Genomic DNA, 17,389 nt, shown 5'->3' on the forward strand with positions numbered 1-17,389 from the left:
CAACATGCTCAGTATATAAACTGGGGGTAGTTGGCTGAGAGCCACTGACTGGTGCTTGGGAATGGGCTGTACATCGGTCAGTGGGTGGTGAGCAATTGTACTGTGCATCACCTGTCCGTTTTATTCCTGTCTCTTTTTGTTATCTTCCTTTTCATTACAATTAGTAGTACTAGCAGTATATTTTACTTTATTTCAATTTTTGACCTGTTCTTAAGCTGTCAGTTTTACCTTTTCTCCATCTCTTCTTCCCACCTCACTGGAGGGTGGGGGGCAGTGAGCAAGAGGCTGTGCACTGCTTAGTTACCAACTGTTGTTAAACCACAACACTCAGGAATGAAAATATGTGTGCCCAACTGAGACATTGAGTAAAGAACATTAAAAAAATAGTGAATTTCCACATCCATGTCATCACTGTGTTTTTGAATGTCACCTAAAGTAGGTTTCTAATAGGCAAAATGTGTCCATCTGCATCTCAAATTTACAGCACAAGATGATGTAATTTTTATAAAGTTGATGAGAGAACATGCCTTCTCAATAACAGTGAGTCTGTCCAGGTCTTCTTCCAAGTTCCAAGTTCTTTTTCTTTTGGTCATTCACCCATTCATTTTGTTTGAACAGTCTTTGTTTTTTTCCCACTCCTTCAGCCATATGTGATGCCACTAGCTACTCTGCCTAGGGCTCTGCCCAGGACTCTTGCTGTGCAAGGGAGTTCATGAAGTCCATTGACAGATATTGGATCAAGCTCTGACCATGGTACTACAACAGCTGTAGACTTTTCCAACTGTCTCGGTTGCTAACTTGATCCCTAAAGAGAAAAATTCTAGTTGGAGGACACAAGCATCTGTAATCAGTGCTGACATCTAAGCACAGCCATTAAAATATTTTGGGTTTCTTGGCATCAGTTCTGGCAGGCAGCAACTCGCAATGAAAACATAGTATTAGATGAGTTTTTTTCTTGGAAACATCAAACATACTTTAATCCAAATACTATTTTCTTGTGAATAGAATCAAAGAATTTAGGAAAGTGCTCAGGGACACAGAGTTTCCAGATTCTATTTTAATCAAAGGCTATAAATACTCATAAAGAGAGGCAGGCACTCAACTTTAGGGATCAAGCTGAGTAATCCTCATCTGGAATGGTTTCTTTTATTTACATGATCATGTTAGACCTTGATAAGACAGTGACTTATCTAAGGCAGAAACTTGCAAAATCTCCATCCCATCAGAACAAAGCAAATTCTGCCAGGCTTTTTAATACCAGAACAGGTCAGGCAGACTCATCTCCAGACAGCTCCCATTCCAACTGCAACCCTCCCTCAGCTCCCAAAGGACACCGTTCTCCAGTGACTTCAAACAGCTGTGAAATCCTGCCTGGCCCCAGCTGTACCAAGCACAAAACAGCTGTCAGGCAAAATCAAACAAGATATTTCTAGCCTGGTTGCTGGAACTCAGTCAGTGATCACCCACGGTGAGCAAGGAGCAAATGCAACAGGGCCAACAGAAGAAGGGAAAAAAAAAAAGGAAAAGGCAGACTAGTCCCTTAGCACTACTTGCACAAGTCCACCAAATGCGACCAAGGAGTGTGATGTGCAGCAGATTCACTGTATCATACAGACACAGGCATGCCTGCAGGAATCAGAAAGATTGAATACAGTGAGTAGAGTTTCAGCACGTAAGCCTTTCTGTGACAGCAGAAAATATAAAGGAAGGAAGAGGAGCTAGTGATCATAAAACTTCCTGGCATCAGTTGACACAGCAAGGGTAGAAAGGACACATCTAATTTTAATGTTTCTTCCACATAAGTGGTTTTTCATCCCCTTCAAACACAGTGAAGATGCTTTGACCATAAATTCTTCAGCAGGGACATTGCCTACCTTAGTAAAGGCAATTTATGCTCATCTGGCAAAGTTACCAACCTCCTTTTGCAGGCTCAGACAGTCTTTGCTGGCTAACAAATGGGGCTCAACTGTGCAAAAAGAGGGATAAACTCCAGTCCATACAAAGAAAGCCCCTTCCAGTAGCATATCTTTTTCCAGGTAGGTTGGATCCTGAGCATCTCAGTCTCCTTGCCAGCTTTTGCTACTGCTTTTTTAGGCCATTTTGGCTCTATGCATCAAGCACCCACCTTTACAGCCAACACACAGACCCTCTTTCAGCCAGTCTTCTCCAGAGGCTACTTAATTCCATTGGGAATGACCTCCAAAACTTGACAGCAATCCCTATTGTAGATTGCTTTAAAGATCACTTTTCCACAGAACTGTACAAAATTACCACCAGATCTGTGTTTTATATATATAAAAATTGTTAGCCTAACCCAAAATGTGTTCACTGGATTTGAAGAGAGAACTCCCATTCCATTTTACCTTCACAATGGTGCTGGAATGGTTGAATAAAGTGTGGCCCTGCTGCCCATATGCCATTCAGCTTCTGTCTGTCTTTTTGTTTACACTGGGAATACAATAGGAACTATAGTCCTTCCAATGCATCATTTATAAGTGTATTCTACCTCTGAATGTACAGACAGAACTGGCTCTGTGAATGAGCTCTGTGAATATTGCCAAGACACTGTGCTTTGTTCAGCATTATTCTTCACAATAGATACCACACTTTGGAAGTAATTTTAAAAAGGGAATCAAAATAGTGGTACTTTTAGCCTTTGTTTCTTTTATACCACACTGCATTCTCTGTCTCTCACTCAGCTGCTTCTATTATACTGACAAATTAAATAAACCACTCCATTGCTAAAGAGGCTCGGGCGGGCTGGGCTTCGGTACACTGCCGCACTAGGAAGTCGAAATAAACATTTATGCCGGTTTTATTCTTAACAAATTTAAGCTAACTTTAGTCAAGCATCCTTTTTTTTTTTTTTTAAAGAATGAATGAAAGAAAGAAAATTGGAAAGGGGGGGAAAAAAGGAAGGAGTACTTCAAATTTTTGAGCTGATCTGCAGCATCAAGGGATCTGGCATCTGAAGCAATGAAGTAATGAGAAGCCATGTGTCCAGGTAATGAGCCTGCTTTTTTGGTGCTCCACTATTTAGAAGCGCTGCAAGTTCATTCCTGCTGTGGGGCCTCTAGGAGAGTGACTCGGTGAGTTACTGGCGAAATGGTGTGGTGCAGACAGGGTCCCTTGCAGAGGCTCGCTGTAAGCAGCTTGCAAACTTCCGTAGCAAACTTTCCACTCGATCCGGGCATTTACCTCTCCTGCTGCACTGTTTTGGAAGGTGTTTTGTTAGCGTGATCTTCAGCGTACAGAAATAAGGGCAGGTGGGGGAGTGCTGAGAAAAGTGTCGTGGATGGAAAGGGCAAGTCTGGTTGCATACAGGTGTGTATTTGTAGACAGATGGATAGGTAGAAAAATGTGGTGATTTGTATTTTTGCTATAGAATCATATTCCCATTGCATCTGTCATAAAGACAGAAATAAGAAATTGAAGATAGAGTGGCAATGTGGCTTTTTTCTGCATGCAGGTGCTTTCTGACTTTTGTCTTTTCTCTTTACCAGGCAGTAAACAGAGAGGAGAACTGGGGAGAAACTTGTGGTGGTCTGCTTGTGTGTAGATTAGGTGTGAAAAGCCATCCTCCACATTTGCAAGCGCTGGTGCGGTGGTGCAGATGTACACTGTTTACAGAGGCTTGTCCATATAGTCCAGTATTCTCAAAAATATTATCAAACAAACAGCGTTATTTCCCCAAATGAGACCAGAGTAAGGAGCGCAATATTGCTTGGGTTAGGTCTGAAAGCTCCTCCTGTACTCATGGACTAGCAGTGTGCGAATAATGCAGGACGAGTCTCACCCTGACGTGCCTTTCCCCTCCTCTCCCAACAAAGGAGATGGACTATAGTCATGACTTTGAGCTAGGGAGGGATGATTTTTTTTTTTTTGCGGGTTTGTGTTTGTTTTAGGGGACCTTAGAAGTGGTCAGCTTCCTTCTGAAATCGGCACTAAACGCCAGCCGTGGGCTGTGAAAACCTGAGGTTCCTCTCTGAGGCAAGGCGGCTGTAACACTGGCTGAGGCTGCTTCAATAGGGATGGCCTTTGACAGCCAGGCCAGGCAGGAAAGAGTTGGCAGTGAGCGATCAGGGCTCATTTTTTATTACAAAAGGAAGAGTTAGAAAAAAGGGGGAGAGGAAAAAAAAAAAACAACAAACCCTCAGGTGAAATTTCCTTCTATTGTCTAGCAAAATTCCCTTTAATTTGTCCCCAGGGCCATCCAGCTGCCTTGCAATTCCCCGCTCTCGCCTCTGTCAACGCCAGCATCTGGGGGGGCTCCCTGGAGAAGGGAGAGGGGAAGCCAAAGGTCAGGGTTACCCACTGTGGCATGACTTTTAAGCTAAAGGGGGTTTTATTTCTCTTGTTGCCGTGTCAGGTTTAATTTGGCCTGCATTATTCCAAAAGGGTGGGCCTGCTCATGACAGGAGGGGGTTAAATGGGATTACAAGCTTTAGAGGTTGTCAGCAGCCACTGCTGCCTGGGGATGTAAAATTGCAATTTAATGGTCAGCTCTATCTGTATAGTATCAGTGGAAATCTGCTGTTTTCAGCAACTTAATCGGCACTGTGTTTTCAGGAGGGGCCGGTTTGGGGGGGATGGAAGGGGGCCGGTGGGAAGAGCTGGCCCGGGGCGGGAGCGGCGCGTGCAGCCCCCGCAGCGGGCTCGGGGCAGCGGCCGGGCCCTGCTCCCGTACGGGCTCAGCTTCCTAATGGAAACGGGGCACAGCCAAGCGACCTGGGCCGGAGGAGAGGACGGAGGCAGCGAGGGAAGGCGGCTGGAGGGGGGCCGGAGGGACGGCCGGGCCAGGAGAGGAGGGGGCGGCGGCCGGAGGAGCCCTCGGCCCGCGGTGCCCTCGTGTGGGTTGTGCGTGTGCCGGGGGCGGGGGGAGTAAAACATGCTGAGGGCAGGCGGAGGGGCCTGGCCGGCAGGCACCGGCATTGTCTGCTCGCGAGTGAGGGGTCAGCCCGGAAAGTTCAGGATTAGTAAATCTAATATCCTGTCAAAATTCTCATGGTAATGAGCCCCGGCCGGCGGAGCTGGCGCAGCAGCCCCGGACCCGCCGCTCCCCGCCAGCCATTTGTGAGCAAGAGATTGTGCTGTGCTGGCACGGCCGGGCAGGGACAGCGGCTGGGTGGCGGGGCCCCGCTGGCTCTCGGACGGGGAAACCGGCTCTGGGTCCTTTCCAGTGGCTCTTGCTCATTCCCAAGCCCTCCCAGCGCCTCCAGCAGCAGCTTGGCCGCAGTGACAGAGGTGGCGTGCGTTTGGTTTTTCGTCTCCCTTGCAGGAGTTCCCCCGCCCTCGGGATTTCTGGCATTAAAAATAATAAGAAAGAGGGAAGAGAGGCAAAATTATTATTAACCCCATATATATATATATATATATTTTGCATTATAAACTGTTTTTCAAAGGGTCTTTCTCGAATTTACATGGCTGGTAAGTTTAAAACCGCAGACAGGAAAAGGTGGGAAGAAAAGAAGCGGCAGTGCAAACCAGTAGGATAGCAATAAATAGTAAACTGTGGCCCAAACAGAGTATTTTCTGAGCTGATGGATAATATTAAAATACAATTCCTAAGTAAGTAACAAAAAAGATGGGGGGAGGAGAGAGGGGAGGGGAAAAAAAAAAAGAAGGAGGGGGCAGAGAAAGTTCCTGTGCACTTTGTTCAAGGTTCTGCACCTCTCTAAGCAGCTGTCACATCCGTACATTATGGTACATTGAATCTGAATGAGGCTCTCCACATCAAAACCTTGCATCCATTATGATATCATCTCCTGCTCTGAGCTGTAATGCTTATTAATTCTGCACCCATACTCTCCAAGCTTCAGCAAATGTATTCCATCAGCCTAGCATTTAATTTAATTAGTACAGCTGGGCTCTCATTCTCCTTTCTGTGTCAGAGGTATTGTCAGCACGTTCTGCTATAACACAATTACTGATTGCTTTTAGATAGGCAGAAATATGATTAGGGTATTGGGTGACTGTATCATAAGCCTTATTAGATTCATTTGAAATCTGGAGATAAATAGGAAACTTTTATTTGCAGTGTAATGAGATTATGCTTATTAGGCCAAGGCCTCACAACCTTTTGCAAAGAACATAGTGTATCACTAGGATTATACTCTGGAACCACACTTTTTGCTCATAGCATCCAAGCAATTTCTCAGCAGCTTTCAGATTTAACTGTTGTAGCCCTGTACACATTTTAGAATTGTTTTCTGGCTCCTGAGATAGGCTGCATGCACCTTCCACCATGTGTTTTCTTCTGCTTAAACCCAGAAACTGGGGAAAGATGTTTTGTTCAAAGGAGGAAGGATGTTTGGGTGAGCCCTGGACATGTGTTGATAAGTAAACATGCCAATGCATTGGACGGAAGAGTTTTTGCAATGCCAGTGGGTTTTTTTTAAACTCTATTTTTCCCTCAGTAGAAAGCTGCAAAAGCATTTTAGGATCAGCCGTTTTCAGAAGGTAAAAAACACAGCTGTTGAGATACTTCTGAGGCTGAATCTTAAGATAGAAATAATGAGTTCATTTTCATGTGTAAAAAACGATAGAAAGGCTGCACGTTTCTTGTCACTTACAAAGAGAGTGCGTTTAAATCTTAATGTATACATCACAACCTTTTGTGTTACACTAGCCTGACAAAACATATGACACAGTGTTTGAGAAGCGTTACATTTTTAAAAGTTCATTTATTATAAGGATTCAGAATTCTGATCTGGTAATTTCCCTTTAACAATCAAAGGTACAAACAACCTATCACTGACTTGACAGGCTATAGAAAGGCGTCCATCAGTTTTAACATTGGTGTCAAATTTAGGTTTCATTCTGTTTCTGTGTAAGTTTTGCTGCAAACTCCAGTGGGAGCAAGGTTAGGCTCTTACTGGATCCCTTTCCTTTCTGAGTGGCATCACCCAGCATGGAATCATTTTGTAACTGAGTGTGGCAAAACCCTGAACCTAGTTTTGTGTTCCTTGTTGTATCACTTGCTCTACAGTTATGATAAAAGAATTGGTCAGGGTGTGGGTCTCTCAGGCTAACATCAGACTTGGGGAGGAAAATGTGGATTGGAACTATCACAGTATTTTTACTTGCATTTGTCTAGCCTTGAAAGCATGTTGCCAAGACTGGCTTGCCTCTGTCATTAGCAAGCTCCATGTTGCATAGTTTATCTCAAACATTTGTGGTATTTTAAAACTTGCATGGGAATAAGCTTTGAAGAGGTCAAGTGAAAGTTCTTAAAGACGACATTTCTGTGTTTCTCATCTAGTTACTAAGGGATCGTCCAGAGAGTAAAACTATTACAACAGCCCAGTGGAGTCCTGAGTTGGGTATTCTCAGCCCTCCCTCCACCAGTACTTCTGCAGGCACATCATTGTGCAGTCCTTTGTGATTCTCTAACTGGGAAATCTCATGATGTAGCTACATTTTTTTACTTTCGTGGAGAGGAATATGCATCAGTTTGCAATGGCTACTGATTTGCCTCAGGAGCTACGGTATGTATGCCCAAGAACAACAGCAAAAAGTTATTCTAGGGGAATGTTTCTATAACTGACAGACCTCAGTGCTTTGGAAAAGGAGAGCGATTGTGATCTTCATGTTAGGTACAGGCAAGCTCAGGCACAAAACAGTAAATCACTTCTAGTTATGTATCTAGGAGCAGCAGCCTCACTAGTGTCAAGTCTACTAACAAGTCAAATATTGAAAATCTTCAGTTTGCACTATGCATAAGAAACAATTTTATTATTGTATAGCTTTATAAAAAGAGATACCACTTTAAATCAGGCCTGTTTTGGAAGAAAATAATTTCTCATGTAGTTTTAGAGGAGTGAATATCTAGTTTCTTTCTGCCAACTAAAAAGGAAGATGAACAACAACCTTGGTTTATACTGGCTCCAAAAGGAGCAGAGAAGACAAATGCCACAATTTTCCAGTATGTTGCTTCATCAAGAAAATATTTTAAAGTGTGATGTAATTGCTGTATGTGAGAATGAACTGGTGGTCCTGTTCATTTTTCCCCTGTCACTATCATCCTGATTTGCAGTGAGCAACAAGGTTATTCATATGCTCAGATTACACACATGCTTCGGTGCTCTGCTGGATCAAGGCCTAATTGACGCCCTAATTGACAGGCTCAGTTGAGAGACTGAAGACTAAATTGGGCTTGGAAGCTGAAATGTGATGTATGTTTTTACCCTCAGAGGTGGTTTGTCCAGGCTGTGTTTGAGATGTGTTACCAAATAATGTGTTCCACCTTCTGCTGTAGCTTTTGTTGTGTTTCTTTTGTGGCCAGATAGAGAACTTTGGTTGCTGGGCAAAAAATCCAAATAAATATGTTAGTCCAAACTAAATGACATGTTGGATGCTAAATCGAAACAAACAATTTTGTCTTTGGTCTTTCTAAAAGAACAGGTTTGTTAAAAGAAATACTAACAGCTGTTTATTCAAAACCAGTTGATTAAATGAAAATGTAACTAATTGTTAGATGTTTGTTTCATGTAGACTCAAAGGTAGAATCACAACAGAAGTAATTAGGGTAATTATTAAGGTCTGTATTTAATTCAAACCCTGAGAGAATATTGCATATTCATTCAAGTGAGCTATATTTCCTATTAAAAAGATAGCATTTTCTCAAAGCTTTCATTTACAGGTATGTTTTAGGTAGTGTCATTTTATATGGTATCATGTCATCTTGCTCTCTTTCTACCGTGACAGTGTTTGTTATTCAGAATGATGGCAATCAAAGGGGAAATGCTACTGGTAATTTCTGTGTGCACTTCTAACCCCCAAATATTTGTAGCAGTCATTTTCCTAAGGCATTAAAGAATTTGAGGATAGGGGTATGAACTTGCCTTGATCTCTTAGCAGAATGTACTGTGTACATCAAGATATGAAAGCCAGGCAGTTTTATATACTCCTAAAGAAAATGCAGTGAGACATTATTTACAGAATAACTGAAAAATTGAGGTAGTACTTGTACCCTCTTACTGACAATGAAGAAAAATCTAGCTCTGTTTCACATATTTTCTTCTTTTTAAGTCTAGTCTCTATAAAATGCAAAGATGAGCTTTATTATGGAGGGGTTCTCAAGGGGCTGTTTCAGGCTGTAAACTGAAGATTAATTTGTATCAGTGCATTTTGGGGAAAAAAGAAAAACCAGCTTCATGGACCCAGTTCTTACGTGTTACTAATCACACAGGACGCAGAGGGGCAGGATGTCTTCCAATATTTGTTGCTGGCAGATGACACACACCATCCTTACAGGGCAATTGGACTGGTGTGGTCTCCTCCTGGATGGATTTAATGCTTGGCTTTAAATCCAGGTTCTTGTCTGGGTAAAGCCAGATGTTTCTCTTGAATTCCTAAAATGCAAAATTTTGTTGTTCAGATAGAAAATAATGTTGCTTGCTAAATTAGCAAGTAGCATTTTTTCCCCCTGTGTTTTGATACTGCCACAGAGTATGCACTTTATGTGTATTTGGTAGAAACAAACACGAATAGGATCAAAGCTCTCCCAGCCAGATTCCTTAGCCATACCACCCAAATGATAAGGTATTGGAATATTGTTAGAGAGATTGTTCAAACAGATACATTACACACTAGAATCAAAAATAGCAACAATAACAGATTTTTAATTCTCTTTTCTATTTACTGCAAAAATGCAGTAGTGATGAAAGTAATACCTAATTAACCTAATTTACTTGTACAATAGTAGATGTGTAAGGCCTTAGTATGTAGCTGACTATTATGGTCTGATGATGGCCTGGCTTTCTATTAACAAAAAATTGGTGCAGTATGGAGCTGGCCAAACAACTGAATAGAGAGAAATAAGTTGATATAATCATAAAAAAAGGAGTGAACTCAGGTTATAGGTGGTAGCATTGCAATTAGGATAATTAAAGTTCAGCATTTATAAGTCATATCTACACATTCATTGTAGTTCACATTCTACCCCCCTGGACATAATTTTTTTTTTACCAAATGCAGTAACCCCTCTTATTTGTGGCCATTTAAGTGCACATTGATAAATGAGAAATAATACAGGCTCATTATTGAACTACCGGGTGTATTGAGATAATGTAGGTGTCTGCTAGAAGACAGAAAACAAGGGATTACTCACTGCTGAAACCTTTCGGCCAAATGACTGCACAAGCACTGTGCTCGTGTTAGGACTCATCATTTTGTTGCTTGTCCACATTTCCAGAAGCTAATTAGAGAAAAGATAAAGCTTCCTTTTTGTCCCTCCTCCAACTGAGTTAGATAAGTCTTGCTCTCTCCATAATACTCTTCCATCCTTCTAGCAATGTCCTAGGACAGCCAGGTAGGACTAACTCTGCTGATGTTGATAGAAGTTCTTCATGGGGACCCTATTTCTCCCACCCTTCCTTCCAAAAAGGCTGCACCTTTTCCACATTTAAAATTACCTGTGGCTTTATGAAAAGGTACTGCAAGAAGTTGCAGTGCAGCAGAACTGAATCCCCTCATCACCATCTTGCAATATAGTCAGGATCTCACACAGCTTTAAAGTGTACATTTTCAAAGCCAGCAGTCCATTACTTTGCAAATTTATATAAAACTGATTTCAGAAGAAGGACCTCGCCTGTCTTATAAGAAAGGCAGACTTGGCCTTCTCTGCTGTATCATGGCACTGAATTGATATACTGTGTCACCGAGGTTTTACAAAGTTGTCCATTAGATCCATTTCTAGTGGTGAAGGAGTTATTTGGTAAGATCCATAATATAAAATGCCTTTGCATTCAGGCACTTTTGACGTTCATGCACTTGACAGTGAGAAGAGAAAACATGAAAACTTGCTTTAAAAAGGATGAAATTTTGTAGAATTACTGTTAACACTTACTTGGCTTTGGTTTCCGTTATGTACCAGCTGACACTCAAATTAAAGAACACATGACAACTTTTCTCTTTTTTTCCCCTTTCTAATTATTAGCTTCTTTACAGTGTTTCTCTTGGGATAGACTATGCCATTAATATTCCTATAAGCTCTCTGCAGTTTAAAGCTTAGTGTATTTGACCTCCTACAGATAGACTTTTTTCACGCCCAGTGCAGCAGCAGCAGCCTTAAAATCTATGCTGATGGAGGTTATCAGTTATGTTATATGTATTTTCTCTGTTCCCTCTCTGCACTTCAGTATTTAAATATATTCATTTTTTTCCTGTTGTCTGCCGTGATTTTTTATACTTGCAGAACGTTATGGGAGTTGACAATGAATGTTTCTCTTCCTTGCTGCTTTCCTGTGTGCTGTATGGAAAATAAACAGGAGGTTTAAGACTGTATTTCTCACTTTCCAGCAACTGAGTTCAGGATTCTGTTGCTGAGACTGAATATAACAGGGTACGTGGTGAGTTTATTTCTTAGCACGGGGAGCTGCAGTAGCAGTACACCTTGATTAAAAAATGCCACAGAAAGTCAGAAAAGTTGAATTTTATTCCAATCTCTGGTTTTAATTTTGCATTTAACCTAGATAGGAGTTCTGAAATATGACTGCTGGTTCGTTTAGAAATCTCACCAACACTTGAATGACTCTTCTGGGACGGATGTTCTGGAGAGCTCTGTTGCAAAGCTATCTGAATGTAGTTGCTGCTTATGTTAGCCAGTGTTCATAAACCAATTCCCCAAACAAAATACACTTTATTAAAGTAAAGATGGTTTTGTTGGTATAAATTTACCTATGCATAGAAACAAAATCATATTCCAGAAAAAATTTAGTGTCTACTATATACTGTATGATGTATAGTAGCATCCATCTTCTGAACATGGGTGGTCTCTGTCCAATGACCCAATGCAAGCATCTGTGAATCTACAGATCTCACTTTGAAAAGTGTCAAATGTCTCAAATTCCCACCGCTCAAACACTATGTGTTTCATCAGCCTGTTCTGAGACTAAATTATTGTTTTTAACATAACACACAAGTGTTTGAGAATCTCTGTATTAGTATTTGTTAAAATTTCCCCAAATTTACCATTTTCAAAAGTTTGCAATTAAAATTCTATTTTTATTGCAAACCTTTTAAAACTTACAGTGACAAATATGAAGATTTTGTCACACGTGATTGGAGCAATTTTGTAATGAAAAAATGGCACACACTGGCATTTTTCAAAATAACAAGGTAATAGTTTGAAAATTTTCTGTGGCATATTTTTAACATGTTTTACAGTAATAATTATTGTTTCAGGTACCTCATGTTTACCAGTATTATGGCTTTTTTTTTTTAAATCTTGATTGATGAAAATCAGATTACAGATAAAATGTTGGAAGCTACAGGAAGTCAAATGGTAAGAATAGTGATCAACATGATGTATAGGGATGCAGGGCAGTACAGAACATAGGAACAAATATGGTATAAATGCAGAGTTTTGTTGGAATAATGTCTGTGAGAAGAAGAAAATTAGCAGAGGTTGGAAGGGACACAGAGAAAGCAAAAAGACAAAAAGGATGTTTTGGAAAATGGTTGGGAAATAGAGAATGGCATGACTGGGAGCTGGTGGGATAGAAAAAGGATAAAGATCAGAAAACATTATGTCTTGTGCATGGAAAACAAGAGGAAAGAAATGGGAATCCGAATTTCATAGCTTGATTCTCAGCCATGTTACATTCTACTGTATCATCACAACTTGATCATCTTCACGTAAGCCAACACCAGGAAACCTAATCACTGGAGTATCTGCTACTTATCTAAGGAGGTAAAATGTTGGACTTAGCATCCCTTGGGGTCTTTTGGCACATCAAAAGATGTTGAAGCAAGTCCTGAGAAGGGACACCAAGATGATTAGAGGAATGGAGCACCCCTCCTATGAGGAAAGGCTGAGAGAATTGGGATTGTTCAGCCTGGAAAAGAGAATGCTTAGAGGTGACCTAATTGTGGCCTTCCAGTACCTGAAGGGACCCTGCAGAGACTTTTTACAAGAGCATGTAGTAGTAGGGCAAGAGGGAATGGATTAAAACTGAAAGAGGTTTACATTAGATATTAGGAAGAAATTCTTTACTATGAGGATGATGAGGCGCTGGAACAAGTTGCCCAGAGAAGGTGTAGATGCCCCATCCCTGGAAGTGTTCAAGGCCAGGATGGATAGGGCTTGGAACAACCTCATATAGTGAAAGGTGTCCCTGCCCAAGTCAGGAGAGTTGGAATGAGATGATCTTTAAGGTCCCTTCCAACCCAAAGCATTCTGTGACTCCATGATTCTACGATCTGTAACACAAGGAACTAAAATAGAGTTCTCACTGGCATTTGCTTCAGTAGCTATCCCTTGTTATTATGAAGGAGATACCCAATAAGTTTTAGGAGTTTTCCTTTGACTTCCTATTGAGATCAAATCTAAATCCTGCTTAGAGGAAGGTGGGACAAGGAAAGGCCATTAAAACTTACAGTGAATTAGGCCATGTCTTTATTATCAGATTCTGAAGTGTTCTCAGGTTCTTTGATTTCATCTGCATGCTGGCCATGTCCATACTCCACCCTGGAGGACAACCACACATGCATCAAACATCATTACATCTCTGCATTTAGGTGTCCATTCAACTGCATGACCTTACTAAGTTGGTAGGGGACTGTGACTCCAGGGTTTATGTCAATAGGTACGTCAAATGCAGCCTTAAGCAAAGAAACACATCAGATCCCTAAAACGTTAGGAGTTGCTTTTTCATTTTTCTGTCAGGAATGCTAAATATTAGTGATTTCTAATAGTTGTCTGATGTCTCTTAGGGCATACTGCTGGTTTCACTGCCATCAGGCAATAAATTCAGCTTCTTACACAGATCTAAATTTCATCTAGTAATATAGCAACAAGAATTTGTGCATTTTTCAAGTTGATATGGACATGACCCTGATTTAATTAATTTATCTGAATATCTTGTGACAAAAATTACAGTACCTGTTTTTCCCTTGCTTCAAATATGATTTGTACATAAGGCCATAGCAGGATCTAGTGGTAGACAAAGTGTAGTCTTGACATTTTTTTAAGTATTTTTGTAGGACTTATTTGGTGAAAAAAAAATAGACTTTCTTTTTCTTCAAAGAGGATGTATGGCATACTGAAGGCTTTAGGATATGAGTCTAATACTGGCTCACAAATAATACTGTGCAATTGACAACTAATAAAATGCCCACATAACAATTCCCACGTGGCTTAAATTCTTAACAGTATTTCCTAAGGTAAGCAGAGACTCCTGAGATTGTGTACTGTGGCCTTCTGAATAACATAACCAGCCACAAAACCTCCCTAGCAATTGCTGGTTTCGTTCCAGTGACATATTGAACCTACTACACACATATAAATATTTTATTTATATTTATATGTATGTATCAATTTTACGAACTTACACAATATTGAATTTAAAAATCCAGACTGTTTCCTAAAGTGAAGTAGCATGTGTAGTATGATCACTGGGTCATACAGTGAATCTCTAACTCAATTATTGATGATAATATTGAGAGTAAATATTATGTTTTATTAGGTGTGTAGGCCTAACAGAAACAACACCACTCAACCTCTACTCATGTTTGCCATTTTCAGTCCCCTGAAAGAGAAAACGCAAACTAAAACTGATGCCAAATGCATTCATTGGGGTATATCTCACACAGCTGCAATAGGGATAATTGGAAGCTTAAACCCTAATCCTGCAACACTTAAGCAGTGCTTAACTTCAGTGCATGCAGGTTGACTCAAATGCAATTACTCATTTTTTCGATATGCACTTGCTAAATCATATGATGGAAAGGGACAGAAATGAGGCTTTATTTAGCAATGAACTGCTTAAACTGTGCAAAGAAATGGACCTGTAGAATTGCAGTTGACTCCTACAACATTGTCATGTAGCATACAAGCATGTGTATACAGTATTCAGTTCTCCAATATTCTTCAAGGATGTTGAAATTATTGGTGGAGTAATATATTTATTTTCAAAAAGAACAATATAAGTAGAAAAATAGAAATCCCATAGCAAATAGCAGTATGTTTATGTTAATCTTTATGCATGCACCTGTAGTATAGTGATTTGTCAGTAGGAATGTGGATGTAGTTATTAGTTTGTGCCTATCATGAACTCACTCACCCTCAGCAAGCTCTGAGTTTTTTAATGTTATAATATTCTTTAATTTTATTCTTTAATCTGAAAAAGCGGCCTGAGATCAGTAAGGGGATGCTTTTATCTTAATCATCACTCCTTTCTTCATAAACATGCAGATATTCAGCCTTCTAGTAACTCCAGTGATGATTTTTTTCATGCATGAGGACAATGAAAGGAAGTAGTTTCACCTTAAACACTATTAAAACTGGTAGTGTGGTTATATTAATATCAGAAGGACATATTGCTTGTGCCTTTTTAGAAGTTGGGAAAACATCACGGCAGAGCTTAGAGTGAGGTTGGTTTTTTTCTCCTTTTACTCTCTAGTGACAGAGTGTAACATTGACAGGAATGTTGCTGGGCTTTTTTAGAAAGATGTGTTTGAATATAATTGTCTTCACTGCACTATGATCAACAGAATTGGCAGTTTCAGATATCCTTATTTTTCCTAGTGGGAAGCTCTTAGCCAGCACTGCTTCTTCCAGGAAAACACTGAATGGAAATTTTTAAGCGTTTATCCTCCCTATATGTAAAAGGTTTTAAGTGAGTTATGTATGTAATATATTAGTAGTTGAAAGTGGTTCTAATTCGATGAACTTTTGGCTATCTCTGATAGAAAACATGAATTTTATATCCTTTTGAAATATGGGAGAATTTATCTTACATTTGTTTTCTTAATTTCTGTACCTTGGATGCCAGAGGAAATTAGTATGTCAGGGTTAAGAACTGAATGCAGAGGAAGCTTGTTAACTGAGAGGTGGGTAGGCAGGAAAAGCAGTTTCACCCAGTCTGTATTTGAGACCTGGAGCTTGTTTTCTGGTTTTGCATCTGGATGCACCTTCTAGCTACAGCTTACTTCTAGGGCTAGGTGAGAAGGTGTCACACTTCATGTGAAGTCACATGAAATTCTCTTGATCTCTGATGGCAAGATGTGACACTGGAACTAACGTTACTGTTATTGGGGTTTTTTAAACAGATATTTATAGAGATTTGTCTTATGTCAGTAGCTCATCTCTATCACACTCTGGTTTTCACTGGAAGGAAGGACAGGCATGCAGATGTCTGGATATCACTTCATAATTGGGCCAGGCCTCTATCTGAATGACTTGAGGGCACCAGAACTGTGCGGTGCAATGTGAAGCACACGTTCCAACAGCTCTAAAAGCCTGTGTGTGCACAAGTGAGACACTGGGGATTTTTTTGTGTTGAGTCTCCACAGGGTGAGACAGAAAAGAAAAAGCTTAATGTGTACCCATAGGATATACTAGACAAAGGCATATTTTGGGATGGATGGGAGTTGTGACAGAAAAGAGGATGATACACCTAGAAGACAGAGGCATGGTAGCCCCATTATGCCCTCTTCTGCTGAATGGAGTGGCTGGGCTTAATGCACGAAGATAAACGTTTTCCTAGCACAAGGGCTAAAGGGTGTTTTTCTTCCATATGATGTGCACCTGTGTTTTGCCAAGTTGGAGTCACCAGGTTACTTTCTTTAATTTGTCTGAGTCTAGCAAAAATACTTGCACTAAATGTTCTTCTAAAATGCAAACATAAAGTGTTAATGTAAGTACTGTTACATGCATACCCTTATTCATATGCATGTAGTTATGACGTGGGATTATGCGTGTAAAAAATTGCTTAGGCATTTAATGTAACAGTAATTCACAGCAAATGGCCCATAAATAGCTGATGTTGTTAATGTACCTGGAAATCTGGTAGCAAGTTCCTCTATGACAGGATGTGTCCATAGAGTACTTTGAATTACTTGTTGTTTGTGTTGCATTACAAGTAGCTTTGGGCTCCTTAAATGATCTTGGCATAGTTTCATGTGAGCTAAGATCTCATAGCTTTTGTCTTTTAGTTAAGGGTATAGCTGTAGAATTTCTGTCACGACTGCTCTGAAATTTAGTGAAATAGGTTTGTAGCCAAATGGTTAGTAAAGATTTTCTGAAAACTTTTAGGAATGTATGAGCAAAATGTTTAGCACTAGTGTCACTATGATATGTGTGAGTTGTGTGTATCTACATACATATATATGCACATACAATGTATACAAACACATATATGTATGTGAATATTCATTCATGTATTTTGTGACTTGCTGATGTAAAAATCTTCAAGATTACTTTAATATAGGGATTTTTGAATCCTGGAATTATATCTTGTAGTCAACAGGAAATATGATCACTCCTAATGGAAATTCTTTCCTTGATGAGATTGTATTTGTATGTAAAGGAGTGTATGTAATACTTTTTCAGGTCAAAGCAGACAAAGCTAGTACTCTTATAATTATTTTGTTTTCACTGAAAAGG

The 17,389-nt window shown here is 40.2% G+C and overlaps 1 long non-coding RNA gene across 1 annotated transcript in view; it reads left to right on the forward strand.

Annotated features, from left to right (window-relative positions):
* Positions 1 to 5,645: 5,645 nt before the first annotated feature.
* LOC115307989 overlaps positions 5,646 to 17,389 on the forward strand; it is a 44,455-nt gene continuing 32,711 nt past the window's right edge. The window contains exon 1 of the long non-coding RNA XR_003916343.1: positions 5,646 to 5,893. This is a non-coding gene — a long non-coding RNA (uncharacterized LOC115307989). The remainder of the gene's footprint in view (positions 5,894 to 17,389) is intronic.

Source organism: Manacus vitellinus, unplaced genomic scaffold, assembly GCF_001715985.3.
Source record: "Manacus vitellinus isolate BGI_N305 unplaced genomic scaffold, ASM171598v3 scaffold_7_pilon, whole genome shotgun sequence".
Classification (NCBI taxonomy): Eukaryota; Metazoa; Chordata; class Aves; order Passeriformes; family Pipridae; genus Manacus; species Manacus vitellinus.